The sequence below is a fragment of the Ptychodera flava genome, chromosome 6, assembly GCF_041260155.1.
Source record: "Ptychodera flava strain L36383 chromosome 6, AS_Pfla_20210202, whole genome shotgun sequence".
In the NCBI taxonomy this organism is placed as follows: domain Eukaryota; kingdom Metazoa; phylum Hemichordata; class Enteropneusta; family Ptychoderidae; genus Ptychodera; species Ptychodera flava.
In genome coordinates, this window is record NC_091933.1 from 5802391 (window position 1) to 5818743 (window position 16353).

Below are 16353 nucleotides of genomic sequence, written 5' to 3' on the forward strand. Positions count from 1 at the left end.
CAGGCACAGTATCAGATCAGAAACAGAATTAGAATCTGCAGTTTAACTAATTACCCTCCACTAGGTCACCGATCTGTTTTAGCTAAGCCTCATTCATGATTGTTGTTAACATGTAAAGATGTGTTTGGTAACATTTTATACCAGACGTACATTCAGACTCTTCTAACTGGCGTGGACAAAAATGTACAACAAACTTTGCATGCTGTCAATACTCAATCTTTCAAATCCGGGGTGGAAAATACCGAAAAAATGAGAGAACTGATTAAATCGGTGCATATTGATACAGTCACTGTCTTGCTCTTGGCACACACGCCATCTTCGCAATTGTAGACATTTCCAAGAGAGTTGGAAACACAGGTACCGTCCCTGCTTTAGCAGTCGAACTCCGGAAGCGAATTTGCTGTGCTACACCAAACCGTAGAATAACTCAGTTGTTTACAGAGAACTGAAAATGATAACATAATTGCCATCCGGAAATTTGAAATCATGATAAAATCTTCTCTGTCGATTTAATTCTAATTATGCTAGGCCAAGAGTACAGTCTTCCTTCTTCTAACGAGCAATTAATTCAGCATTACTTTTCACTTTCCCGGCCAAAACACATTTCGTTTCCTTTTATTTCTATCATTCTATTATTGTATTTCGAATTCACCATCCAACTATACAAAGTAACCACGACAAAAGCTGGTGTTGTTTTCTCTCTTGGTAAGTTTTGTATTATTTGAGGATATCATATTTATGGATCAGAATTCTTAACCAGCTTAAAATATTGGTCAAAGAAATACAACCTTGAAAGCAGGACAGATAAAGAAACTTCCGTTGTTACTCTCATATGTCTAACAGACACACCATGCTACTTTGACTTAGCTACCTGCAGCTCTCATACAAATGCAAAATTGCAAACCAGCAGCGTATGGTTACTTGTGACAAGAGACTTTTCCCTTCAATTGGCATGTCTGTGTCACTTGTACAGTTCCGTTTCAGCTTGATGTACTTTCTATTATTTAGTCGTGTTCGTATAGCACAGTTTCTTGCTCTCAGCATGCACGATGCCGCCAAAATTCAAAAGTTATGTTTACATCTGAGTTCTCGTCCTGCACCAAAATTCACACGTCAACAATAACATCGTACATACGCGTATAATGTACAAATGCCGTGTGTTGGCAGCTTTGTATGCTAATGTATTTTAGAAAGAAGTATAGCATAAAAGGTAAACCGCATTGTTTTATTATAAAATAATGATTCAGATTTTAATGTTTTCACAAGTTGGAAACCCCAAGTATGGACTGAAATTATTTTATATCCGCGTTAAGCAGGAAGAATATCGTAATTTTCTTCATAAATGCATTTGTTGTATGTCAAAGTGAGTTGACTAACAGTGATGATAAAAAATTACCTTTAAACATTACATGAAAGTAAATGTGATCCCTAATTTTTACATGGCTTACATTTCATTGATGGCAGATACATGTATCAGTCAAAGCACCTGGGAACTGTCAGAGATTGAAATATTATCAAATCCTTTCAGCAGAGATTTCGAAAACTACTCTTCAAGAGTAATCTTCAGAAGCGAAGAGATGCCAAACTCTGTATCCTAATCAAATATTCAAAATTATCTAAGTTGCCGAATCAAAACGAGATGTTCTCTCTGAAGTTACTGTAATAGTTTTTTGAAGGAGGAACTACATGCTCATCCGGTTTACTTTGCAATTAACTGGATGATAGAAATTTTTGAACACATTTTACTCAACATGGCTTCTCTCACCGACCCATGGAAATTTACGGAAATCACAAAGTATACGTCAGCAGTATCTGCAGTTTCTACCTGCAAAGCAATGGAATCAGCCGATGATACTACTTTTAATGGCCTGCCCACAGCATTAATATTTTCTAAAATATGATTAATCCTTTGGCAACAGTAGATAAATAGATTGAGCCAGTGACTGACGTACACTGAAATAGGGTGCTTCAAGGCTGCTTGCATTGTTAGAACTACGATTTCCAATATCGTATTCAAATAATTTAGCGATCTAATCATCTACTGTATTTGCATGTGACCTTGTGCGTCTGGGTATGCTTGCGATTTAGACTAATTACTCGGTTTCTCACACTGACTGATTACCAGCCACCTTTGCATTCTTCAAGAGTGGCAGTACTAACAGTCCCTGCAACTACCTAACTTCTTATCTGTTCCATATCAATCCTTGTTTGACGAGAAGAATATCCCGCTTGCCCATCGCAGCCGGCGCTAACTTCGCATCGTACGATGGTGACACAGGGTAGGACTCTCGGAATCTTCCCTGCTGAGATTGTAACAAATTCGTGTACGCGCGTGGGTCTGTCGTTTGCGGTGTTTTAAAGGCGTGGGCGATTTTGCCACGTCGATATGCACAATGCACCAAATAGCAGAGGAGAAAGCGTAGGCTCGCTTTAATAATGTAGGAAGGACAAGTCGACGTTGTGGCAAGTTCTCAGATGTTCAATATATAAAGGTATATATTTGACCTTTGATATTCGCGTATGGTGCTAACTCATCAAAATTTTGACTGATAAAAATCTTAACTACACAGGTGGCTGATGGTAGTGACGTAAATAGGACCCTAATCTAGCTTGCTGTAACGTCACAATCTACATGATACCAAGCGATGCTATTGGATATTAAGGTACAGCCGCTCATACATTTTTTTTGTTTTTATTCTATTTCGACTCTCCTAGAAAATGTAGAATAAATCATTTCATTCCATCCCATCCCCTCTTTATTTATCATGCTCCTGTGAGCTGTCCTGTTGGGGCTAGATTTACCAGCAACACTGGAACTTTGAGCATTTCTTGTTTTTAAAGTAATACTTGATAAAGCTGTCCAAGAATCTACGTCACAGGGGAGTGGGCAGCGGATGTGTCTTAACCTCTGTAGCTTGTCTTGACCTGGCCTCGCTTTAGGAAAACATCGTTTATTGCCATGACAACATTAGTAGCTGTGTCTGTTAGAGTTGCACTCAGCCGCTACCTGCAGCTCTACCATACCGTGTGAGGAGATTCGATATACCCTAGGCAGCATACATTTTGTTTGTCGATCTTCAACAGTTACTGAACTCTCTAACTGACACCCTGCTCTGTGAGTACCGCCATCGCAACTTTAAACCGAGATTTTTTCCCCGATTTCTTGCACATGTTCGTTCATGCTTTCACGCCTGATGACTAATTGAGATTTTTTCCATCCGCCTGGGAGTTGGCGGTTACGATGTCTGCTCAATACCGATAACTCAACTGTAAACAGTCGTTTTACTCGTCAGAGTGGCATTCTCTTCTCAACTATGACAAACACGCAAATACACAAACAGATGCAATCAAATGAAACCGGGCGCGGGGCACGCAGCAGTAAGTGTCAGTCCCTCAACTTAACGATACAATGGAACGAAACAATCTGCATCTTCCAGATTACGTGATGATGCAATATTGATTGTTGGTGTCGTCATACATGTTTCCCTTCTTGTGGGCTGAAATATGAATGTGGATCTTGCATAGTCATCATGGCTCAATTTGGTGTCGTTGCATTGTCCAGTGATAGTTCTATAACCGGTGATGTTGTCACACATCATGAGTCATAATCAGGGTTCAGAAGAGTCGATTGAACGTTCGGTAACCTACTTTTGCCACTGTATCATTTCGCTGGATTTTCACAGCTACACACCTAGATTTGCTAGGTGTGAGTCACACGCCCGTATATGTCGGAATGGCGGGCACGAAACAGAAGTCTGCAGGAACGAACAGCCATCAATCAAACGAGAACAGACTCTCCTGAAAAGTAGCATTGGAAAAAAACAACAGACGCATCATCATTTCTGAATCATCCATCTTCTGACAAAAAACATCTCAGCCGTTGCTATTACAACTTTGGCGAACACGACCATCATCACGCATTAAACTTTGCAATGAGCGTACGCGTAGGCAAGAGGTGTTGCAAGAGGTGTTGCCAATTTTTAGGATAATCTGAGGACCATTCTAAATTTGTTGAGGATCATTTTAAATATGTTCAGGTTAATTGGGACGATAACAATCGATGGAAAAAAGGTCTTGTCGGTGCACTCGAGTACAGTGTGCATCACAAATCTTAAACACAGAAACCATTGTGACTGATCTGTATTGGAACACTGGAAAAACTCATGAGTACTTTTATGACTCGCCACTGCATGGAAGAGTACAGCCACATTGAGAAACTTTTACCAAGGAAATAGGGGTCTGTTAATGGGTTATCTTTTGATGTCAATGAATAAATAAGTAAGTAAAGAAAAAAAATGAGCCCTGTATGTTTTAGGCCTGGCCATGGAGGAAGAAGCGAAGATTTCCATGGTTTGGTGAAATTTTATTCATGTCATTATCACTGCTGTCCGATGTGCCCGTGCAAATTTCTTAGTCTATTGGTCACGAGGTACACAGCAGCATCAAGTGATGCTCTAATGTTTGCTGGTTGTCGACAGCCGCTAGTGCCATTGTGGCCTGTGCCGGTCACTACAGCTCGAGCATTTCTCCTCGTGCCTTCGGCTATTGGTTGTGGGACAAGTATACCCCACGGCACTTGCCACGGTGGCTACGTGGTATTTTAGCCAAAGAAGGCACGAGGGAATGTCGAAAGATCGTTGAGATCCCGGTCCCTGTTCCTGTACCCGTACCTCAGCAATCAAAGCTCTCGCTCAGAAAACGTGAGCCGCCATGACAGTGGTTGTGCTATTCAAATCTCATAGCAATCGTAGGTTATACAGATTCGGAGTTCTAACCATTAGAATATTTTTTCACGAAGTTGCACCTTAGACAGAAGAAGTGAGACTGAATACGGTTTCACAAATTTAATTTGCACTTCTCTTCAATGTTCTATACAATTATCTCTTTGCAGACTCAACACCAAAAGTCAAGTGCTCGGTGTATGAAAATTGCAAACTGCACGCTGAACGGGCCTTGACCAGTAAAATTAGATAGTTGTTGAAATGAATATTTTGAATAATTCTCTTGTGTTTTTGGTGTCTTGGAAAAAAAAACTTTTCAAATTATGTTCCTTTCTCAAAAATTGTGTGTATAATGGCCAATGTCACTGTTAACATATGAATTTTAGTTCTGACTAGAATACATTTGTAAACAATAACATAACACATTTTACCCACTGCAGCGTGTTGTGTCAGCAGCCTGTGTTTGAACCACAGTCCCTTAAGTTGGTGGGAGGGGACTTAAACTTGGCTTTGTTTTATATAATTAAATAATATTAATAAGTTATCCAAAGTCACATCCGTTGTCCTTTTAACGTTAAAACACACAGGGTGTTCATTTGTATGGACGGATAATGAACCTGAACGATGAACTCGAACAACTATATTATCAGAGGAACAGTTGTATGATGAGGGAAGGTGTTCCTCATCTGTTATTTTTGAAGCAGCCCCCCCCCCCTTAAAAAAAACCTCAGGATTCACATAGAATACCCTGTGTTAGATTATTTATGACAAAGTCTTTGTAGGAATGTTGAACATCTTTTGCTAAACTAGACACTCGTTACAAGGTGCGAAATTCTAATCAATAAGTGGAAGTGAGCGGAGGGGTGGTGGTAGTACAAATATTTGTTTATATTCCTAATTCCTGTTGTGCTCGTTTCCCGCACATAGTTAAAACATCCTTGGCGAATGAGTCGCTTGACCACCAATATGCTAAGTACTCCGCTGTTCGGATACTGTTGTTTGTTTGGCAATATCTGCAATGACTGCTAAGTATAGACATGATAACCGGTTTCCTGTCTACCTATAGCGTTTTCTATTTTCAGTTTCATGCTTGATAATCATACTGGCCAACTTAGTTTAGAAAGCGTGGGACGCGCCCGTGAGACTTGTCAGTTCTGGAAAGATAAGGAAAAATCGCTGGAAGGAAAGAAAAACAATGATGATATCCCGGCCTGTGTGATGTAACTTTAGTCAACGTCAGATGAGATTGATTCGATGAACAAACGGAAAAAACCCAAGACGGTGCTGGGTTTGTGGGGGAGTGTAAATAGTGTAAATAGAGGTGAGTTCAGGTTTTGTGGGGGAGTATATATATATATATATATATATATATATATATATATATATATATATTATATATATATATATATATATATATATATACACATACGGCAAAAATTGATAACAAGTAGCAAACAGGACACTTAGGAGTTACTCATGTGTATGACAGTAGTAACGATGACTGACGTGCGAAAAGAGAAGAGAGACTTAGAGACAGAGAGAGACAGAGACAGAGAAGAGCAGAGCAGAGCAGAGCAGAACACAGAGAGAGACATACATCTGGAAGGTTTGAGACACGTGTGCATACATACTGAACAGAGACATAGTATAGACAGACAGAAGACATCGAAGAAGTAGGGAGTCACTGATTAAACTGGAGGAACTGTACAAGTGTCATGTGATAATCCCATGACTGAATGAAGAACATCATCTATACTTTAATAAACTAACTTTCAGTCATAGCTTCATGAATGTTTTTAACATCACTCCTGATCACTCGGAAACTGTGTCACTGAGGAACGGCATGGGTCGTAACACGGTACAGTCACATAAGGAGCCGGGTCGTCTTAGGTTCATGTGGTTAAATTCTCCCGTCAACTGGTAAAAGAGTAAACAAACATTTATGCGATTGCTTTATGGGACATACATAATCTGACATGATACACATAGAATGCTAGAGAGATCAAGGTATTTGAGATTTCTTTGAAGACTTCGCATGTGGCAGGCTGAATTAGCGCAAACGATATTTTTCATTATATTGAAAATTAACAAACGTTATAAATAATCTATCGCTACATGACAAGATCGGTGCTTCCTTTATCGCGGTGTGATAATTCCTACTCCCCTCCAGTATTTTATTGAATTCCGGATCGGAGAAGGTTGTAGCACACATATAACAAATAAAATGACTGATAAACTCAGATAGTCTTATTTGAATTAGCTACAGCTCATAATGATTCAATCGCCAACTATGGAGACTGACTCTACCACTGAGTACGCACAAATACAAAAGGGATATAGTCAGAGAAATATTCAAAGATTAGATTGTTATAAGTGTGATACCATGAGACAAAAGAGTTCATCAGTAAACACGAAAAAAAAAATCAGAAACAGCAGACACTTTGAACTTCAGTTCCAAACAAGCAACAGTGTATGACAAAATTGCTAACCATGATCTATCTTTGTACATCCATGATGTAACTAGGGTACCAAACATTTCAAGTGCTGTTGGCCCAACCCTTCGTCAGTTCGCCCGTTAAAACCCCTGTGCATTAGGGGCAACATCAAAAGTTCAATGAAGGATAAAAAACTTAATTCTTTTAGTTTGGGGGTGGGGGTGGGGGGGGGGTTGACCTAAAAAAGTTTCTATCCTACAAATCGATTTAAGGTAAAAATTGCCAGGGGAATGAATATTTTGAAAAAATAGAGCAGAAATGCACACTTTCGTGTTGAATCCAGCGGAGGGAGTTGTTTTAACACGGTGCAGAGCTGCACCTGGCCTAGTTAGTGTAAACAATGCAGGCTGTTGGCTTCTGTTGCACCATAGACGGTAGTTTCTCTACTGTTTCTGGTTGCACTCGGAATTATTTTTAATTATATCTTGCTACATTTCTGGTGCATGTGTAGTCCGCCTGAATGGAGCAGTGTGAACTGAGTTGTTACAACCACCAGGACAGATGAGATAGTTTTTATGCCTCTGGAAGGAGAAACCTGGACTTATTGTTGTTGTTCTTGTTCATTCATTGATAAACTTCAAGTTTGTTGTTAGTATGTTGTATTTACATTGGATGAAACACAAAGTGTGTTCCCAATCTTAAGCCCCACAAGCTGTATCTTTTAGCATTTTTTTTATGATTTTACTTTCAAACTAAAATAAGTTTGTGACAATGTAGTCATTTAGGTCTGTGTACACACTGCCGGGGCTATATATGCAATTTTGAACAAGATAAAGATTACACTGCGATTAAATGTTCGCCCAAACATTAAATCACAGCCCCATGCAGAAAAGCTAAACCCTTGATGATGCATATCTGCATTTAAATCTTCATATAAACTGCACAGCGTAGTCCAAACTGTAATCCACAAGGGTGAATGTTTTCAACTATGACATTGTATGTTCTGATTCCTTTTTAATATTACCAATTTTTGAAAATGCCAGGAAATCAAAATGACCGTTAATAAAATTTTAATTTACATGTCAAATGTTTCTGAAAGGAATGGTTTCCTAATGCAGTAAAAGCTCATATCTCTTCAGAGGGTAGATTTCAGAGAGGAAAGAATAGGTAGATAATTTGACGTCAACAAATTTCAAGAGTTACAGCTAGTGGGGCCTAACGATGCATACTTTATTTCACCCCTAAATTGACTGATCCTTGGCTTCGCTTTACATAGATAGAGCCTGGCAACAGGTTCAATATAAGTCAATTAAGTTTCTAGGGGGTGGGGGGGTTGGGGGAAACTAAGGGAATTAAGTTTTTTATCCTACATTGAACTTTTGACGTCGCCCCTTACGGTTGTCTATTTACCGATACTGTGTGACCTCAGTACAGACTGGCCGATGCGCTATGACAGACACATAGCTGGCAGTCTATATATTATTTAAGTATTCCTGGTATGCTGCTCCAGCCCTGGCGTTGAACATTCTCCAGTCTAGGCTACCATTCATTGGCATTTTCTATTTCACAGGTGTTTGATTTCGTTTCCCCAAACCAATCCGGTCACAAGTCTAATGCGTTCTAACAGAGACGGACCACAGAGTAAACGTCTATAGTTCCAAACACTGAATATCGTAAATTAACACCTGGTGAGTTGGAGGTGTTCCAAATCTGAATAGTACAGATAGTAGTCTATACTCACCTGCCATAAAGAAGGTATCGAAATATATCAATATGACAATTGTCAGCAAAAAGCAGAAGAGTTCACCTCAAAAGTTGCTTACAATGGCGTTACCAAAATCAATTGTGCCAGCCACAGTCACTCCACAAGGAGTGACTGTGTGCTAGCAAAATAGCGCCAAAGACCGACAAAACCAAACTGGTCTCACTCATTATAGTGTGAACAATTTTTTAAGAGAGCGAGCTAAAGTGGTTTAGAATCAGAACATTTCATAGGACAAAATCTGCTTATAATAAAAGGACGGTTGCTCTTTGACGATTGATAATTTTGCCACTCGTAAATTTGTTGAAGTTGAACTCGCAGTGTGAGATCTAGAGTTCAAGTCAACTTCATAAAATCTTGCACTGAAGGCGCCTTTTCTGTGTTACAGTAATTACCTTTAGTCCTATAGTCGTTATGATTATTTCTGAAAGATTCCACTGATCAAGGATACGCCTGACACTAAAGTCAAATTACTGTTGATATTTTAGTGTAATTTGTGTATTACGTATTGATGAGCAGAAGTACTCGTTCGTTCGTGACCATACAGACCACATCGCCTCAGTTTTACTCTACCGTCACCTAGCCTCAATCGTTACGATTCCTGTCGCTACAGTTATTTTTCAGGAGTCGTTCACCTGATGAAGGGATTCTGGTTGAAAATCTCAGAAACAAAAAACTCTGGATGTATTTATACTTGTGTGCATATCGTGTCCTTCCGCTCCTCGTGACGTCATGACGAGACTCGACGTGGGTGATGGGTAGGCAGAGTGAACATTGTAGACACGTTTCCGGAGATGAATCCCGCCCACGCCAGCCTAGTACAATACGACATTTAACAAGGCTATCGTCTTCAAATAAATGAACCCGCATTCTGGAATACAACGCCCTGCAATAGAGTCGATAACTTAGGTTGACATATTGGGCACACCTTAGTAAAGAGAATCTTTGGTGAATGAATTTAACAGTGCAAATCACCTTGCTGGTCTGTAGCGAATCAAACCAACGAAAACAAAGTCATCTTTCGCTGGTGCTGCCACACCTGGTGAATCAGATATTGTATTGTCGTGGTCTCCACGTTTTAGGCAAATGGTTCGCGAACGATTTTTTTTCACCCGTCATCACAACTACGCATATAAAATATGCAAATGTCACTGAATACAATTAATTGAGGCTCTTGGTCACACTTCCCGTGGTTTGACATGAAGTAAACTAAAGGAGAATTATTAGGACATGGGGAAATAAATTGCTTGCATCACAAAAGGGGAAGAAGTAAATGATAATGTTGACAATCTAAATTTGTGTTTATAGTTTAACGGACTTTGATACTAAGAATGGGGAAATTGATGTTTAAAATTTTCTGTTTGCTTTAGAGGGGAATGTTCTCAGCAGATGGACAAAGATTAACGAGATATTTTCTTTTTAAACCCGTAGCGATGTTGTTTTCTTGATTTTTTACCTATTCATTCTAAGTCCTCAACTACGGTTCATCCATACTTTATACAACACTAGGGCTCTCCACGTATATTTCTGAACAATTCTCCGGACATTGGCGACTGTGATAGTGTTAGTGCCATAGTGACTGTGACCGTGTTTTACTGTTAACAAAAGATTGATCCAATTTGAAATACGCTTTAAGAGCCTATAAGAGCCTGTGCACAGGTCGATTTGTTTTGTTTGTTTGTTTTTTTTATTTTAGTAACAATTTAGTGGTAATTTGTTGTGCACGATGGAGTTTATATATTCACCAGTTCGTTCATTTATCTGTTCAAGTTTGTTTGTTTGTTCATTTTATTTTTCCTCGGGAATGATTTAGTTTCTTTCGTTGTCTGAAACTAAATCTGTGGTTTAAAGTTGCAATCAAAAATGGATAGGTGCAAGTTTTTTCCGAAAATCTTATCGCATATTTTGCATTAATTTTGACAAGCCAAACAAGTGCCGTAAAAAGTGTGCTTTGTCCTGATATATTCATGCCATACACTAACAAGGACGTGTACCACCAATAAGTTATCAAATTACATTTTGTACTTAACCCGTATCCTAACCTCAATGACATAAGCCCCGTTTCATTTCCTGATCGAAATCGCCCCATATAACAACTATTATCAGCAAATGTGGATTTTCGGCGTTTTCTTCGTTTTTTTATTGGCGTCCTGCATATGGAAGAGTAAAAACACACTTTGACGGCGGTGACCAGGCTCCTGACAATGTACGACAGTAGCTTGTCTGAAAAAAAACAAACTAAATTTTTTAAGACTGCAGGGCTTGTGTTTCTTGCACATTTGTGACCTATACAGTTAGGACATGACCTGCGTTTGCATTGTTGAGTTCAATTCAAATATCTGGTATGCTTAAAGAGTACATCGGATTAAAGTCTGCATTTATATTCACCCACTATATTGAGATACAAGTACGAACATGAATTAGCAAATACGGCTAAAATTTCCGGTTTTTTGTTCGTTTTCCCACATCATTCTTTGCTTGCAGGGAAGTTATTTAATGTTTTTGTTAGAATTAGCCTAGCAGGAAATTGTGGTCTGTACATTCAGATAACGCCATTTCTATTCGGCATGCTGGATGCATGCAGTCCCACTCTTGTGTCCCACCGACCGCCAGTCTTGATATTTCGATAGATCTGAATTTGACCACGTTGAAAACCAGATACACTTGCATTCTTGACAGTTTGTCGTCATATTTGCCAGGTCGTTGTCTCACTGCACGTCGCTGTCTCACTGCATTCCAACGAGACGCCAGCCAATAACATGAAAAGTTCTGAAAAACCCAGTGTCGTAACGGGTGTGCAGATCATATTTTGGCCAGACAGCAAAGTTAGGCTTTTTGCGTGTACAAGATCACTGGATTCAATTCACAATTCAACTTCCCTGTACTGAGTTACAGAGGTTTGTTTGAGGAAGTGCTTGTCAAAGCATAATCTCACATTGCTCTAGCTGTGTGTGAATTGAACCTAATGATATAGGTTCTGTTTGGTTGTTGCCAGTGGTTGTCTCTCGGTTCCCTTTTTCACTTCGGCTTCACTCCATGTTCCGGTCGATAACTCCCATGCATTTAAATCATACACATGTCAAGAACTGTAGTTATCATCAATTGAAGAAGTCATAAACGCTTTGTTGTACATACGGGCAAGAACTATTCGTGTCGTCAGATGCAGGGCTCTGCAGAGATAACGAGTTTGTGAAGCCGGTTGGCCCAGTTGTCAGGCATAGGCCTACAGCTCAGCTAACAAAGTTCCCTTCAGCAACAATTATCCACGATAAACTGTTTAGAAAAAACGATTTCATGCTGTTTTACTTTTATTTCAGATTTATAACAAAGACGATATCATGAAAACAACCACGGCGAAATGGTTTAACCAGCTAACTACAGCTCATGAATTTGCAGTGTATTTAGCCACAGTTGACCTACAAAATGTTGGTATATAACCGAACGAACCAAAACTCGACTCACTGATTAAATAGATCCCAGTTTCGCGTTAGGTCGGACGATAGAATATGGGAAGTGATCGTGAGTGGCTCACAGTGGTTCTATAGTATAATTGTTGTTACCGATTTTAATTCACGAGTTTCATTTCACTTCTGTATTTTCCCCCCAAAATGGCGGGTCGAGGTTCTGTCGTTCGGCGGGTCGAAGCTCTGCCGTTCGGTTCGTTCATCGACGGAGAGGGCTAGACAGACGACGCTATTCATCAACTGGTATGAACTAGCTTTTGTAAAGAACATTCACAGTTCAACCTTGCAGTGAATATTTCCCCATTATTTAACTTGCGATAAAATTTGTACGAATTGCTGCTGACCCGTGACCTGTGTGACTCTCTCAGACTGAACAGTGAGACAAGTTCGCAAATACCGCTTGTGGATTTTGTCGCGATAGTAAGCGGGGCGAAATTAATCAAACATTTTAACTGCTATGAGACCATGTATCGATTTGGACTATCACACAGCTTAATCATCTTCAAAGCATGTAATTTTTTTAAAAAGATATCAATCATTGCATTCATTACTTACTATTGTAAGCTTCAAAAATGTTAGCCATTACAGGGGAGAGAGATAATCTGTTGCCGTTACTCCGAATCTGTCATAGAAATACAAAGGCTTAACCGAAAAACCATGAAATGAACTTAAAAGAACTGGTATTTGTCAAAGTACAGTTAACAGGTTATTTTTTGACTTATAAGGAGGCTTTCCAAAGTTGTCCTTGATCGAATACCCCTATATCATAGCGTTGAAGGAAGAGCAGAAGTAGCCTTCTTGCGCGTGCGCACTGTCCTCCTAGGATGTCGCCTTAGCAACTGGCTGACTAGACTGTGCGAATGCAGGACCAGTGCAGTGGATGACGTAAATTTAAAGCAGCATTCACCTTGACGATTCATTTACGAGATTTCATCAGTCTCTTGATACAACCATAGTAACTCAGATTTAACTAGTGTAAACCAAAATTTCAGATAAGTGAAGAACTCAAACAATGACTATTTCCATGTGCCATGATCGAAAAACTAATGATTTAACGCATCGCCGAATATGATAAAATAGGTCATTGGGTCATTCTATTCATAGCCGCAACTTCAAGTCAATAGACTTGAACGATGAAACCTTGAAAAACCAAGATCTTAAATTTACATTCGAGTTGAAAACACGTGTGACTTCACCGTAGAACCGGTTACAAATTGAAAGAAAATGAATAGCATATTGATCGAACATTTGTGTTAGAGTTGTAACTTCTTATTCTAAAGGACAATAATGATGTCGTTCCACTCATGTTTGAAATATCGTTCGATGCGCATGTTTGTAAACAAAGCGTAACCACGTGTATAGCGATGACGACAGCAACCTGCAACGCGCCGATGACTCAGTTTCTCCAATTCAACCTGACCAACCTGAATAGCAAAACCAGTGCGCATGCGTTAACCCTACGACAACCCTGTACGTTGCGCTTCGCCAGTGGTTGATGATTGCATGGAGTCGTCACGAACGCTGAATGGAAAGCGTCTCATGCAAATGAAGTGACGTCATATACTAAAAGTAGCATATTCGTCACATTCACGTGGAAGACTCAGGTTTGGTAATCGCCCAAAAATTCATTCAAATTATAAGCAGCCGTATAAAAGCACGGCCCGCGTCGCCTGAACGTTTTTATGTTGGCGCGTAACTATTGGATTACCGGCGCAGGACAGGCGCTGTCAGTGATCAGCTTAGCCTCTCATTTACAGCGACTTGGCTCTCCCGTGGGCTTGTTACCAGTTGGATTAACCCGGACGGGTACCGAACAAGTGGAATTCAACAATCTCTCCGATCGCCTTTGATTCGATAATTGCCCTCACTTGGACATAATGGATGCGAGTTTGTAAAACCATCTCGCGTCCGTTCTGTTCATGAGTGGGAGTTATTTTAAAACGCAACTTCGGAAAGAAGGGCACACGTTTTGTAACCCTGCACACACATTGGGCATTGGCAAGTCTTCGGGACAGCGTCATGGTGACTCTTCAAACGTCTACATCACTCTACACAATGACCCATCTACCTGTTATTCAAGTACGGTAACACGTCACAGATGGCATTTGGATTTGACCGTCGCAGGATCTATATGTTATTATCCGTCATGGAAGCTGAGTGGCTAAATGTGTGGTAAAACTCTTCATTTTTTTTTCGAAGAGAGCGTTCTCCAGATTTCTGCCATTGTGTCTGCTTCTCTTGTTTCCTGCTTTCACATCCTGTTTCACTAGTCAAGCAGTACTCAGTAATACAGGCCTTCATTTGAACCGAGGGTTTGAAGTATTAGGGAATATGGGGAAGTGATTTGTTGTCGTTCGGTGACGGGAATGTGATGGCGTCAATGCCGTTCCATGAACGCACATCGAGAAAAAAAACCAAGCATGACACACATTAATTGCATGGGTACAATATGCAAGTATTCGTGAGTCGTGCTTGTTGCTATTGGCAACAGTGTTTCACTTTGGGGTCTTATAAGTCATCGTCAGAAATTTTTGGTAATATGATCAGCGCAAATCAATGCAAAGAGGAACTGAGGGAAACATGAGCATAATGTATGCTAACATGTGCTGTATTTTTTACGTGACCTTTTTTCAGCTTCATATAGGTGACTCAGTTACCGTTGCCGGGTATTTCCCGGCGCGCCCAAAGTCTCCCACAGTGCTTTGCGTGACTGGGAACTCCCGCCTGTGATACCGAAATGAACGAAACTTTGCTGGACGCAATGAAAAGCGGTTATAAACAGGAAGTGTAACTGTTACAGATAAGACTGTTCTGCTTTCCGTTGAGGACCTGTGATATTCAATGGGTCTGTAGAGGCATTTTAATTTTATGCCAAACTTCTGCCTTTCTTTGAAGTTCGGACATTGTATCATTTGAATGTTTCCTCACTGTACTTAGGTAAATAACTTACTATATCATTCACTTCGACAGCTTTTTAAATCGAAATCGCACTTTGGCCACAAAACGCAGTTTCTTAGTCATTGGTAAAGAGACAAAAATAATAATAAAATTGTTTTTCTTCTCAAATGGCTTTTGCAGTTTCCTTCCTACTTCACTCTAAATGGTGTCTTTGAGTGGCCGTGTCCCAAAAATAGAACGGTTTCGCCCACTTAGAAAATAGCTTGTTGTGTCGTTTGCGAGTCCAGGTAACAGATACAATCAATTCAAATCATGCAGACGCGTGTATAAATCTTCCTACCTGTACAAACGAGAACCGACAGTCAACGTGCGAACGACAGACAGCGCACACGTGAAATTTTCATTATTTCGTTAGACTATCACGTGATCCCAACTGTCCCCCCCCGGTTAATCTATATCCGGACTTCTCAGAAAATAGACTGGATAAAACCCTGACCAATGTATGATGGATCTATATGATCAGATAAGGGGTAATAAGCAACTATGGTTACAAGGGAGAATGACGTCTGCGGCCCTAAATGGCGAAATCGAACGCCATATAGACAAATACCTAGCGGCATGCCTACAGCATACGCATATACGACTGACAATACGGTGATTCAGCATAATATCTCGCAGCCAACGCCTGGTTTGTGAGAAAAGTGCTCAAAAAGGTCACATGAATCAAACCTGAGCCTAAATGGGTGTACCGACTCGGGTTGAAACGCAAGAACAGCTGGATGTTGGACAGGCAGTCATGCAGACTCAGTTTGTAACGACGTCAAGTTTTATTGGGGAACATGGATCGGACGATATGCTCTACAATTACTGTAGGCCAAGCCTAATGACCGTGACGTAGGTGGCTAACACCCTTGCAACAGGCTGTTGAGACAAAGACAGCCAGCTAGCGTGTGTCTTCCGACACCTGAGCCCGCGTCAGAGTAGAATTTTTACAAACATTTGTTGAAGTCATTGAATACTTCATATACAGAGCGTTTTTCGAAAATATCTGTCAATTAATGATTGTTGTACAG